At 36.5% G+C, this 15301-nt stretch overlaps 1 protein-coding gene across 7 annotated transcripts in view; it reads right to left on the reverse strand.

Moving 5' to 3' along the window:
• Positions 1-15301, reverse strand: part of CNOT4 (CCR4-NOT transcription complex subunit 4) — a 137271-nt gene that overhangs the window by 120716 nt on the left and 1254 nt on the right. The gene's annotated exons all lie outside the window — the stretch shown is intronic.

Consider the following 15301-nt stretch of genomic DNA (forward strand, 5'->3'; position numbering starts at 1 on the left):
TTATCTAAGCTTCTTTATACACAACTGCTCCAGAAATTACCATAATTTTCCCCACAACTGTACACATCATTTCTTTTTCACCTATTTGTATCATTTCCCCTTTTACTATCATATTCAGTATTATTCTATTGGAAACTCTATTTACAAAAGTAAAACCAACTCATATCCCAGAATTAAGAACGGGTTTCAGGATATGTAAAAAGAAAGTTTTGAGTATAAAATGCTAATTCAAATAGAGCCAAAAGTTAAGAAATATAACACTTCCACCTGAAAGTAAGAAAAGACAAAAAGGGCAGGGGTAGACAGGCCATTGAATTTGGCAGAGGATGAGGGAAAGCAAATGCTGCTAAAGAACATTAGTGGTAGTAGTGAAGTAACAGCAGACCTCTATTAAGAAAGGGTGGTCCAGGGACAATCGGGTAGCTCAATGTTTGAGCATCTACCTTTGGCTCAGGTCATGATCCTGTGGTCCTGGGATCGAGTCCTGAATCAGGCTCCCTGCAGGGAGCCTATCTCTCCCTCTGCCTATCTCTCTGTGCCTCTCTTGAATAAATAAATAAATAATTTTTTAAAAGAGGGTGGGTGGGCCACTCTTCCATTCAAAGCAACTTTCTGAAATAGTAACCAACTCAGACCTTCTCTTTCCAAGTTCTTCAGGGATATAGATGTCAAGTAGTTCTCTGTGTAGGGTTGAAAAAAGGATGGTTAGTGGGGCACCTGGGTAGCTCAGTCAGCTAAGTGTCTGACTTTGACTCAGGCTGTGATCTTGGGGTCCTGGGATCATGCCCAGCACTCAGCAAGGAGTCTGCTAGTCCCTCCCCCTCTCCCTCTGCTCCTCCCCCAACTTGTGCAGGCGTACTCTCTCTCTCAAATAAATAAAATCTTAAAAATAAAAAGAGGGGTGATGCCTGGGTGGCTCAGTGGTTGAGCATCTGCCTTTGGCTCAGGGCATGATCGCAGGTCCTGGGATGGAGTCCCTCATCGGGCTCCCCAGGGAAGTCTGCTTCTCCCTCTCCCTATGTCTTTGCCTCTCTGTCTCTTTGTGTGTCTCTCATGAATAAATAAAATCTTTAAAAAAAAAAAAAGGTAGAGCCAAGAATTTCCTGATGGAATAAATGTGTGAGAGCAAGAGAGTCAAGAATGACACCAAGGTTTCTGGCCTGAGCAACTGAAAGCTGCCAACATTTGGAAGAAGGCTATGTGGGTGAAGCAGGTAAGGGAGAGCAGAATTGGGAAGGAAGGGAATGAATTCTATTTTGGACATGGTGAGTTTGAGATATTTAACAGTCATTCCAGTGAAGATAGGGAACTACATATACAAATCTGGAGTTAAGGAGAGTAGTCTGAGCTAGAGAAATAAACTTAAGACTTATCAACATTTAGAAGCTATTCAAAGGCCCACCCCGAAAGAAGGAGGAGGAGGAGGAGGAGGAGGAGGAGGAGGAGGAGGAGAGGAAGAAGGAAGAAGGAGAAATTCAAAGCCATGAAACTAGCAGAGATCACCAAGGGAGTAAGGGTAAATAGGCAAGATAATCAAGTACTGAGCCCTGGGATATTCCACTGTTTAGAGGTAGGCAAAGAAGAGAATCTAACAAGAAAGGCAAAGGAGAAGCATCCAGTAAGTTTTAAGGAAAACCAAGGGAATACGGTATCCTAAAAGGTAAATGAAACAAGTGTATCAAAGAGGAAGGAGAAAAAAACTTGTCAAACGTAGATTGATTACATAATACAAAAAAAAAAGGACTCCTAGATTTACCACTGTCATTCTTAGGAGACGAGACCTAAACAAAAACAATCTCGGTACAGGGATGGTAGGAGCCAAAGCCTGACTAGAACGGGCTTCAGAGAAAACATGATAAAATAACCAGAACAAGTACATTTAGACAATGCTTTAAGGGGTTCTGCAGCAATGGAAAGAGAGAAGAACAAAGGAAGATATTTTTATGAGGATAAAAATTATAGCATGTTTTCACATTGATAGGAATGATCCAGAAAAGAAGGAAAAATTAATGATCTGAATAGAGGGGGGAGAATTGCTTAGAGCAATGTTCAGAAAGAAGGCAAAGTCTGTGAGTCAGACCACCAGGTACACAGATGCAGTGGTGGAGTCTGTAAATGTTCTGACGGCTTCTATTTTTTCAACAGAATAGGAAGCAAGTCCATTAACTGACAGTGAATACAAAGAGGAAAGCTGGGAGTCTGAGAAGGCAAGGGTATAACAAAGTCATCTGGGAGAGGGAAAAATGAATGGACTAAAGAAATAGACTATGACTGCCAGACAATATTAAGGGCCACCTGAGGTTTCTTACTATGAATTTAAAGTGAGAGTGCTCATCGTAGGTATTTTCTTCAGTCACTTTTAGCCACACAGGTGCAGACATGAACTACTCAAGAGAATCTGACTTAACGAGAGTTTATATTGGGCCAAGTAAGTATGAAGAAGTAAAAAAATAAAAAAAATAAAGGCAAAAGAAAAGAGGGCATATGAAAGAAAATGAATACAATGATCAATCACTAGGTAATGAATGTATAATAGGTAAAAAGACAGAAAATCCAGAGGGCAAAGACAGTCCGTGGACTGGAGGTCCTAATGACAGTCAAAGGTTGTTGTGTTAAGGTCCTAGGTAGAATGAGCTGAAAAGACAGATGGCAGAGGGGGGTTGCATGAATTGAAAATCATAAAAGGGTTCAAGTTATTGGTAATAGGTGTTAAGGTACAACCATGGAGTGAGTGACTGAGATGAGGTGGTGAGCAAAATCTTTAAAGAGTTTAGAGAAAGCCACAGTAGAAGGATCAGAGATGGTATATGTCGAAATTATGAAGAATTAAAAGAGACATAATATCAGCAAGGATAATAATGAGCCAGGAGCAATAATAGTCAAGAAAATAGAAGGCATAATCCAGGGTGCAGTAGATGACAGTAAACAACGGTTTATGGACAACATAACCCGTTAACAGACAAGTTTCAGGGAGGGGAGGAAAATGGAACGCATCTGCCCCATTTTCAGGCTCAGTGGAACCAGGTCCCCTCTTCAACTCCTATTCAATGGAGGTCATAATTAGTGCATGGGACTCCCCACAGACCTTTGATGATGGCATACAAGAAAAAAATGAAAACTTTAATAGGCAACATGTAAGAGGAATGCAAGGGAAGCACTGTTTTCAGAAAAGTAGAGAAAATGTTCAGGTAAAAAAACGATACAAGAAATTTTGCTGATATGGAGAAGAATGAAAAGACAGGAAATGTTGAGAATCCTGGGGGGATTAAAGTGTGAGACTAGCAGAGACTGACATAAAAAGGGATAACGGATATAATGAGATTAGTCCTGACTACTTCAGGCAAGTATAGTGTCAAGGCTGTGAATGCTGGAGGGAGAAATGCTATGTAAGAAGGTCTTTGTCAAAAGAAGACAACAGGCAGGCTTAGTCTCTGTGCAAAAAGGGCTTCCCCTTCATCCCTAACGATGGCTTCCAAGGAAACTATAATATACTTGTAAGGATGCAGAATTCTTAAAAACTAATAAAGAGGTTAGAACAGTACCTAGTATCTAATAAGCACTTGAAGGTAACCATTTATTAGCTAATCAAGTGTAAAATATAATTATCGTAGCAAAAAAGGATATCATCTCACATTTTTCTCTCCTCAGCTAAATGGATTTCCCCAGTAAATGCCAAGAAAACTACTACCAAAAAGGACTCTTTTCAGAAAGGAGAGGAAATATTCGACATTAACTTCTACGTAGTGTTCACAAATTTCAGAAAGCCCACCTCAATGGCAGAATTCAGTTCAGCAAGCATACACTGAGCACCTACTACTATGTACCAAATACTATTCCCAGAACCTGGGATATATCAGGGAACAAACATCCCTACCCCAGTAGATGGAGATCAGCAACAAATAGTGTAGGTATAGAATAAATGAATTATAGGATATGTATGAAAATATTACAGAAAAAAACAAAATAATGCAAATATTAAGGGAGAAGAGCCTGAGTTCTAACTGTAAATAAATAGGGTAGGCCTTACTGAAAAGGAGATCATTTGAGCAAAGGTCTGAAGGAGTTGAGGTAGCTATGTGGGTATCTGGAAAAGTGTTCTTCGGGCAAAGAGAAGATGCCAGAGCAAAGGTTCTAAGGCCTTTCCATTTAGTTCTTGCCATTACTTGGCAATAATTTCATTAATTTCTTTATTTTCTTTTCCATGTGAACCTCCAATCCCACTCTCCACCTCAATAGTGAGTGATAACAGCTAACATTTATAAAACATTTACCAGCTACGGAGCATTGTTCCAAGTGTTTTTAAACAGATAAAAAAGGGACAAGTTACACCTGGGGGGCTCAGTGGTTGAGTGTCTGCCTTCGCCTCAGGGCGTGATCCTGGAGTCCCAGGATCAAGTCCCACATTGAGCTCCATTCATGGAGCCTTCTTCTCCCTCTGCCTAGGTCTCTGCCTCTGTGTGCGTGTGTCTCTTGTAAATAAATAAATAAAATCTTTAAAAAAAAGATAAAATAACTTAATCCTTAGCACAGATCTATGAAATATAACACTGCCTCCATGTTACAAGGGAGAGGTACACAATTAGCAAGTGTCAAGAGTCCTGAAGCAGCATGTGTAGTTACTCTTCTCTACTATAAAACAACACTCAGTACAAACTGCCTCAAGTTTTCTTCTAATAAATAGAATCCCTCATAGTACACATTCAATTACTATGAAAGCTTTTATAATTTGTCTGCCTGTCATTTTTACAGTCATTTTCTAGATTAAATCGTCACCTAAAGTCTGCACTTACATCTTCCTTATCCTTTTCCCCAAATCTGGTTTACATTCTTAGACTAGTGAAATTGCTTTAATATGGTTCTTGATCATCATAAGCCAAAGGGCTTTCTCTATTTTCATTCTCCTTAAATGTTGTATTGGACTATGCCACTTTCTTTTCTTCTTACAATACAAATGATACTGTATTGGATCTTCCTATTCCTCATCTTTGTGATTTCTCTCTACTGGAAAATCTCTTTGTTTTCCAAAACTTAAACTTTTCTATCTACCTTCTACTTCTCCAATTATTGCTTTAATAACACTTTTCACTTTGACTCCTTAAATACAGAGGTCTCAAAAGTTTAATTTGGGTCTTTTGTGTTTCTCTCATTACCTCACAGACTCCCTTAAGCTTCATTCATCTGATAAACATTTATTGAGCACTTACTATCTATGAGGCACTGTCTGGGCTATTAAAGTAGATCAGTGAACAGAACAGACCAAAACAACAACAGCAACAACAACAAACACTCTGTCCACATAAAATCAAATAATTCTGTGCTACCAAGGACACCCAAAAACCATCTTCCCCTAAATACAATTTTAAGCACCTCACTCTCCTAATGTAAAAAAAAAAAAAAAAAAAAAAAGAGAGAGAGAGAGAGAACCTTGCCATGATTGCCCTCTTAACAACCACATCTAAATTTCTCTGCCTCAGTTCAAAACACTCCATAATCATTTTTATCACATCTATCCAGTGTCATTTTCTAATACTCCCTGATTCAAAGAATTCTAGGCAGGCCAGTCCTTTGATTATCCCCTCAAACACATTACTTTTATTTCCAGTTTATCAAATAACTACTAAAAACAAATGTCTAGTACCTAAACATTAAAAGATGTCTTTAGGGATCCCTGGGTGGCGCAATGGTTTGGCACCTGCCTTTGGCCCAGGGCGCGATCCTGGAGACCCAGGATCGAATCCCATGTCGGGCTCCCGGTGCATGGAGCCTGCTTCTCCCTCTGCCTATGTCTCTGCCTCTCTCTCTCTCTGTGACTATCATAAATAAATAAAAAAATTTTAAAAAAATTAAAAGATGTCTTTAATAAAAAAATAAGTCTTCAAAAATGAATGTTTTCTGAATCTTTCAAAATGTATAATAATAGCAGACACTTATACAGCATTTGCTACATACTGAACATTATTCCAAGGACTCTACATATATTATGTCATTTATTCTACTGATAATCCACATCTTCATCCTACAAATGAGGAAGTTGAGGCCCAACAGGTAACTTACTTTCAGTCTGACAAGTAGTAGATGGTAGAGCCAAGATTTACATTTAGGCAGTCTTGCTTCATAGTATACTGCATACTCCCAGTAGCAGCAATAAATAAAAATAGGGAGAATTCAAAGGGCTTGCACAGAAAATGAGAGGCTATTAAAAACTATGTTCAACTACGGAAAATCATTTAAGTTAGTCCTGTGCTTCAAATACTGAAGAAAATATTTCTTTAATATCATGTCAAGTTTTAAAAATTGTAGAATAGTACATAATAAAAAATACAATCTGTAAACAGACACATCATGTATTATTCAGAGTTCACCAAAGCTGCTGAAAATATTCACCAGGCATGACAAAAGAATATATGGTGACACATGACTAATGTTCTTTTGTTAGAATGACTGTATTAAAGTATTTTACTGTCATGCTTGCTTCCATCAGGATCAAAATAGATTTGAATACAATGCAGGGAAGAGAGGTCTCTACCTTAAAAAGAGACTACTAGCTTTATTATTTGGAAGCAAAAGTCACTTCTAGGACTGTCCAGTATGACAGAAAAGAGTTTAATAGAAGTAAGAAATCTCAAAAAGTACCACCAAGCATCAACTTAAGGAGGTACTCTTTAGCCTATCATTAACTCCATGGCTACCAAAGGACCTTTTAAAACGTTCCTAAGGACTCATTTGGTAAATTCATGAAGCTATTTTATAACTGAATTCATAAAATTAAAAATAAAAGGCAGAGAACTTTTCATAAAATAATCTTAGAATATTACATCACTAACATATAAGCAGATGAGGAGTATCATACCTATCCTTCTCTTTCCTGTTTCCCCTTTCCTCATGGCAGAGAAAAGACTAATTCATTAGGTTTCAACTTATAAAGGTTAAAACGAACAAGGCTGGACAAGGATGCTAGTTTGACTTGGAAAAGGCTAAAGTCTGTAGCCTTCCCAACTTGTAATTATAGTCTAACTTAGAAAAAAAAAAAAAAAAAAAACAATCCCAGGGTGCCTAGGTGGTACGGCTGGTTAAGTGTCCAACTCTTGGTTTCAGCTCAGGTCGTGATCTCAGGGTTGTGATATTAAGCCCCATGTCAGGCTCCATGCTGGGAGTGAAGCCTGCTTGGCTCTCCCTCTCCCTCTGCCCCTTCCTCACCATGCTCATTCTCCCTCTCTCTCCTCTCTCAAATAAATCTTTAAACAAAAAGGGACGCCTGGGTGGCTGAGTGGTTGAATGTCTGCCTTCGGCTCAGGGCGTAATCCCGGAGTCCTGGGATGGAGTCCCACTTTCGGCTCCCTGCGAGGAGCCTGCTTCTCCATCTAAGTCTCTCCCTCTGTGTGTCTCTCATGAATAAAGAAATGAAATCTTTAAAAATAAATAAACAATAAAGCTGAAGTGTGTAACCAAAGGCAGCAAAGGAGCTACTGCCATCAATACTTTAGGCAAAAATGCACAGTTGCCATTGTTAGAATCTGAAGTCTTCTCACTTTATTTTCTGCCTCCCCTCCCCTTTCCTGGGTTTACAATGCACCTACCCTCCTGGCCACCCAAGGCAACCCCAAAGCCACTCACAAAATCAGCTCCTTCTTAAGAACTGAATGAAAAAGCAGCAAACCTCTAATAATAAGAGATTTATTTAAGTTTTTAAAATCTAAGAGAGATTTTTTGGAGCAAGGAACCATTTTCTCCCCACTACCACCATTATAAATGGCTCCACACTCCAAAGGACTAAATTAAAATTTCTTGGGAAAAGACTAGATTGGCAGCTACACTGAAGATATTCTCAATGCTATGCTATGTATTTGATACTTCCCTCCCACATACACTGGTGGCAATGAGAAAGATATATAATCCTCAAGATTCTCCTCCATGAAGGGACCTCAATTCAATCTTAAATCCAAAATTAACACATTAAACCCCTTGATAGTGGGACACCTGGGTGGCTCAGTGGTTAAGTGTCTGCCTTTGGCTCAGGTTGTGATCCCGTGATCCCAGAGTCCTGGGATTAAGTCCAGCATCACGCTTCCAGAAGGGAGCTTGCTTCTCCCTCTGCTTGTATCTCTGCCTCTCTCTGTGTCTCTCATCAATAAATAAACTCTTTAAAAAAAAATTAGGAATAAAAAAAAATACCCACCCCCATAGTACGGTTCCTTACTATTTAACCGTAAACCCCCAAGAAGGCAATAGCTTTCCATTCTAGTGACCACATTAGAAAGCACACATGGCCAGCTAAATAAAGTAATAAGTAAAAAAATGTCAAAAATAGCTCTGCCACATTACCAGGAGTAAGGAGGTCGTCAGATGGAGAGAATGTTGAAGAAAAACAGACATGTCCCAATATGTACTATGTTGCATCATCATCTGTATCCCTGTCAGTATTTCCTATCCTTATCAATATTTCCTAAGTACCTAAAAGGTCTATGGCATTATTGTAGGTCATACCTTTCATAATACCAGGACCAAAAATGAATGGTAAATAAAAATAAATTTAGTTTTGAAGTTGTTGCAAGCACCCTCAGCTTGAGACGTTTTCAGACTCTGAGAATCCTTAAGATCCACATTCTATATACTATAGAGAATGAATACATGATATTGAAGGAAACAGTAAGAGAATAAATAGCAATACAGTATTATTCATCGACTACTTAAAAAGCCAGAAGCAAGAAATCTACTTCTCCCCCCTGCTTTAAGACAAAATGTAAAATTTTCCTTCACAAAACAAATGCAAAATTTTCGAGAAATACAAAACAGATGAAGAAAGCTGGTTTAATGAAGATTCAACAAAACAAAAAAGCACTTCAAGGGTCTCATAATTTAAGAAAAATTCCAAATAAATCACATATGACTGTTTAAACAGATCTATTTCTAATAATACCTTTGCAGAGTATGACAAAATAAAACAAAGAACACATTTTCATTTTATAATGTCCCTACATTCTTTTCTAGCCTGCTGACCTAAACTTACCCATCCTTAAGGGAGCTTAGAGCTGACAATAGTTAGTGCCCTACTTCATCAGAATTTTCTGCCACTTTTTCTGCTCTCATTGGGTCATTATTAAATTTTACAAATATTTAATAATATATATTGGTTATATTCAGATAAAAGTTTCCTAATACTCCTTCTGAACTCATTCACCATAAGATGCAGATGAGGCATAAACTTCTCTAAGTGAGATATGTTCCATCTCTTAGTATCATGTAATTTCTCTTCCCTTTTTTTTTTTTTTTTTTGAGAGTGAGAGCTCAAACACAGAGAGTACAGAGGTAGAAAGAGAGAGAATCTCATGAAGCAGACTTCATGCTGAGCGCAGAACTCAACAGAGGGCTTAATCCCAGAACCCTGAGATCAGACACTTAACTGAGCAACCCAGATGCCCCTCTTACAATCATATAATTAAGTCTGTCTTTTATTTTCCAAACTCTCATTCCCCAGTGAAAGAATATCTAAAATTATTTTAAAACACTGGTAGCTATTCTCTACAGAAATTTTTAAGATTTAAGATTGTTACACTGAGTATCATACATCATCACTTCCCTTCTAAAAGCTAGGCCTGGATAATAAATTGAAGTTTACTATCAAAGATAAATCAACCACATTTCTTCAGTTCTTCATTCTCGAAAACCTTGGTGTCATTTCTGAATGTAAGGGATTGAAAGAGAAGATGGAATCAATTAGCTGCCAAATCCTGTAGTACTTCAACACTAACTTCTCTCGGTGGCCCCTTACCTCAGTGGCCTAGTCATTAATTTTTCAAATTCAACTCGGGACGCCTGGGTGGCTCAGCGGTTGAGTGTCTGCCTTCAGCCCAAGGTGTGATCCTGGAGCCCTGGGATCGAGTCCCACATCGTGCTCCATGCATGGACCCTGCTTCTCTCTCTGCCTGTGTCTCTGCCTCTCTCCCTGTGTCTCTCTGAATAAATAAATAAAATCTTTAAAAAAAGAAATTCCAACTCAATTGTCAGCCCCAAAATATGATGTATCCTACTGAAAAGAAATCTTTCTTTTAAAAAAAAGCAAAAAAAAAAAAATTAAAAAAATAAAAATAAAAAAATAGAAATAGAAAAATAAAATAAATAAATAAAAGCACCGTTAATATGTTATCTCATGCCTCCTGACCAACTCTAATGGTTCCTTACTATTTAATAGTTAGATCAAATTCAACTTGACACTGAATATACTTTTCATAACCCAGCTCTACTGTAGTATACTAACTTATCTAACACCATTCCCAGAAAGTAAGACCTTGTTTCAAGTGGTCAGACTACTTACATCCCTCCAACATCACGCTAGTCACAACGAATGTTTGCTCACATATGGAATGTTCTTCCGGAGATGCTCTCTCCCTTTGCAGATGGTATATATTATTTAATCAAGTTCCACTTTCCCTAGGAAGCCTCACTCCTAGAACTTCAGACTGAAGACATCCCTACACTGAAGTACTAAACTCGACTACGTATACAGCACATTATTTGGATACTGCTTTGGACAGTGCTAGTTATACTATTATGAAAGTTTACCCAATAAGATGATAAACTCTTAAGAGGTTGAGTCATAGCCCAAAAAGTGGATCTATAAGTACTCAAAGACTATTTGATAAGCTGATTATTAATCTTGATAAAAAAATCAAGATATTGGGATCCCTGGGTGGCGCAGCGGTTTGGCGCCTGCCTTTAGCCCAGGGCGCGATCCTGGAGACCCGGGATCGAATCCCACGTCGGGCTCCCGGTGCATGGAGCCTGCTTCTCCCTCTGCCTCTCTCTCTCTCTCTCTCTCTCTCTGTGATTATCATAAATAAATAAAAATTAAAAAAAAAAATCAAGATATTTTATTATGTCAAGAGAGTTCCAGTACAAATGAAATAATGTGATGATTAGGATTTGCTTCAAAATAATCTAGGTCAAAGAGCAGGGGGATGGGAGATAAAGTAAGTAGAGGTATATGTGAAACCAGATTGGTTATGAGGTGATAATCCTTGAAGCTGAACGACAACTACACAGAAGTTGGTATCAACTTTCATACTTAAGATTTTTCACTTTAGTAAGTTTATTTTTTTCTAAATACTAATAATCTCTTTACTTCATTTTAAATGACAAAACCAAGATACGTTATAACATTTTCTTTACTCAACAAATATTTAGGTCCCATTTCAGATTAAGAAAAAAATTTCTGGAAAGATCTAATTTGACAGAGAATTTACAGCATCCTAATTCTAAGAATTAATAAAAATAAGGTAAAAAATGTGATCAAAATGGAAAGGGCTCTGTATCAAAGAAATAATTAATCTTACTAAAAGCAAGACTGTGTGTATTTCAAATTTTCATTCAATTACAGCATTCACAAATAGGTCCATCCAAACCTCAGAAAATAAAAAATATCAGGAAAAAAACATAAGCATACAAAAGGTTAAAAAAAATTGCTACAATCAATGTTCAAGAACACAAATCGGCCAGTATTATTTTAGGAAATTCATAATCTGAAGACATCTACTGCCCTCAACAAGGAATGACTTAACAGGTTCTTCAGTAATCAGAAAAATTAGCATTTCTTCTTTATTCCAAAGACTGAAAAACACACTTAAGAAATTTCAGATATTTGGCTTAATGACAATGTATCTGTTTGTTGCTGTTATGGAATGCTCCACCCTTTTGATATTTCAGCCTATAGCTATTTTTCAAATTTCAATCAGTATTTTCCCCTACAACATCATTCATTAACTTCTTCCAAAAGCAGGAATGCAACACCAGCTACCTTTAAATGTTGGCATTTTATTCTTCTAATTGCACTGTTTGTTTGTTTTGCCTTGACTTATTTTTTTTCAGGACCGATTTTGGGAATAAAATAATATGATTATTTTGATTTTCCCTCTCCATACTGTCTCTAAACACTCAAGAGGTAAGACTTTAGTTGCCATAACTAAAAAAAAAAGAAATTAGTTTTGAAATGACATGAGACAGACAGACATACAAACAGCAAGATTTATCTTCATAGCAATCTATCATCTCATCACCCAATGCAATTAAAGTTTAAAACAGGACAATACTCTTGTATAAACATAGTAAGAATGAAATCTTCCTCACAAATACAGATATTGGGAATAAAATAAACTCATCCTCAAATTCCCTTGTACTATCCTGAAAATTAACTCTTTATAGTAAGTAAAAATAATCATTTTTTTGATAGCATCTAAGGTCTCCCTTGCCCTGGAAAAAAAAGTTCTATGGGAACACTAATCTAAAGGAGCAAAACAGTGTTGAAATTTTCTCTTCCATAAACCAATTTCTGATTAAAAAGTAAAAGAATTATACTATGAAAAAGAAATGTGACCAAACCCACTGGATTATATTACTACACTTAAAAAAGTTAATTAACATTTACCACACACTCTTTTCTAATAAAGAAGGCCACATAATAAGATTAAAAACAATTTGGAAAAAATTCTTTCAGAAAACCACTATATATGTGATTAAAAAGTCCCACTTACCGTCTTTTCTTGCATCACTACATGACTGAGTAAATTATGCCATCATTATAATTTGCAAAATCTCAACTACTGAGAAAAAATATTTATTACTATCTTTAAGATACCAGGGGTATTGACACATTTTATATAAGAATGGGCATTTGCACATTTTTCTTAGTATCTTTGAAGTAACATAAAATTTTTTATATCTCAAAATGTGTTAAGTTTTATCCAATACATGCTACTCCAGTGGGATAAAAACCATTTACAAGTTCCACTTAGATTAAGAAATCCTTTGAGAAAAGTATGTAGTACATTCCAGTTATACTATTTCTAGAACAGTAAAAATCTCTATAACCTATTTCCCCACTGTTTTCCTTTGGAACCAACTGAGCTAAATGTATCTTCCTTTACAAAAAGTCAAGACAGCACCACACTTAATGACAGAAAAACTAACTGAATTTTCAGCAGAGGCTGAAGTTTTCACAAATTAAGACTTTCTATTTCACTTGAATGATCTATAAAAATAATAACATGAGTTGAAATAGATTCAATTGAGTATTACTGCAGGTACAAAATACTTGCACATACACACTAAAATGAAGAGTGTAGCTTCACCTTAAAACCAGGAGTAGGGAAGGAAAGGGAAGCCTTCTAAAATCATAGTGCTTAAACAGAAAATATTTTTGTCATTCCCTTGTTTTAAAATCATTTTAAAAATAAAATTCCCCTAATGAAAGAATTCATCCTTAAGCAACACTTTCTTTTACAAAACAATGAGTTGAAAGTTACTGCTAATGAAGTTGAAGGGCAGTATAAAATTTTCTTTTCCTGCATTTTGTCATTTGATTATAACTGCCTCAACCTAATAAAAGGCTTGTCTATGCAATTTTATGAAAACAAATTTTATATAAGTTAATTTAAAGTAATTCATGTTCAAAAACCTTCCTATAAAAATCACCTATTTGTCTGAAGAATTCAACTACTGAACCTGGCAAAAATTATTCCAATCAAAAAAAATAAAAAATAAAAAAAAAAGAAAGGAAAGAAAAAAAACAAAATCCACCAAAGTATGAAGTTGCAATGCAGATTACATGTAAAAACTTAAACCATACAAAAGTATTTTGAAATTACAGATCCCAATTTCCTATCAAAATGCAAAAAAAAAAAAAAAAAAAAATATTTAAATACCTCCTTCAAATGTACTAAAGATCTCAAAGTGAATTCGTTTTGACTTCCAAGTGCTGAAATTAAGAATCTGATGACTGCTGGAGAGAAGTATGGAGTGAAGAAAATTACTTGAGAATGTATTTATTAGTGAGCTAAAGGATCTTTACAAAACAAAAGATGTATTGAAATCATTTACACTTTTCTGCCAGAAAAACAGTCTTCTCCTAGAACACACTGCTTACAAATCAGCCAAGTATGACTGCCAAGGTTTCCTAAACCTTGTGTTAGTATTATTTGCAGGTATGAAGTGGAAAGCTTCTTCAGCAGCACATGACAAAAGAAAAGGATATATATTTTTACTTAGAGTTGAAGATCAATTGTATTAAGCATGTTCCTACTAACAGAATAAATATCAGTAATTTTTAAACGAAAAATCTTGAATTATAACTCAGGACAAGGCTAGCTATATAAACTGCTTACAATTCTCAGAGAGTAGGGATTTATTTAGTCTCCCCAAATTGGGGCTTCGGTGCCTAAAAGTTGTTTTTCTAAACAGCTTTTTTAACCTTGGTTTATATCTGAAAAAGCAGACCATTCATCACAATCCAGTAAATATAGTGCCAAAGGAATATTCCTCAAGTATTACAGGAAAAATTTACAAAAATCACAAGAATAAAGCAACGTGCAAAAGTGATTAAAAGGGTAACTAGGTATGTCTTTCTTCTTGAGGTACTATTACTTTTGCAAACAAGAGGTATACTGCTGCATGAGATTGCTACTATGACTTCAACATTTTTACACGTGTCTTAACACAGCGTCTTATTTATGTCTAAACTTGAAATGTATGTATCTGATCTATGTAATCCCATTTGCCTTCCCAATAATTCTTTATTTCACAGAGCTGTGATTACAGGCTCCTTATACCATTAGTCAGGGCATTTCAATTTCTGCTTTCATCAAAAAACACACATTATTAGCCATCCCTTGTTCCTAGTTTTCCGCTTTTTAATGTAGATACTAATAACAGTGAGTGCCAACAGATGCATGTAAGAGTACAGCTTTGTCATTTCTTCTCCCAGCCCCCTTCTTTTCTGTGGAACAAAAAAATGGGAATTCAGTTTTTGAGGAAAAAAAAATTCCATTTTTCTTTTGCAATTATATCTAATGAGTCTTCAAGAGAAGACCATTCATTCAGATGCCTACCATTCCAGAAATGTCACAAGAGACAACTTCCCAAATCCAACAACCCCTAAGTAAGCCTAATACTGGCTGGAAAGGAAATTTCCACCTGAACCATAAATATGTCATCAATTAAGCCGACCGGCAATAGAACCCATGGAGTCAATGACCAATTTTTAATATGGAAAGGATCTGTAACCCACACAGAAGCACCAGATAATCAGAATCTCCTATTTTCGTGTGGAGCTCACAGATTCATTTGGTTGCAGGCCAGATTTATCTTATTTTGAAATGCCTGGGCTAATATTTGCTGGTATAATCAGAGTTCACATGAAGTGTGTGTGTGGGGGGGGAGGAGGTAATTCAGTAGGATGCTTAGCAGCAGAGAGAAGCCGGTCAAAAAATAGAAGGCGGCGGCGGGGGTTGGGAGGGGACAAACAAACAAACAA

Source organism: Canis aureus, chromosome 15 (assembly GCF_053574225.1).
Source record: "Canis aureus isolate CA01 chromosome 15, VMU_Caureus_v.1.0, whole genome shotgun sequence".
Taxonomy (NCBI): domain Eukaryota; kingdom Metazoa; phylum Chordata; class Mammalia; order Carnivora; family Canidae; genus Canis; species Canis aureus.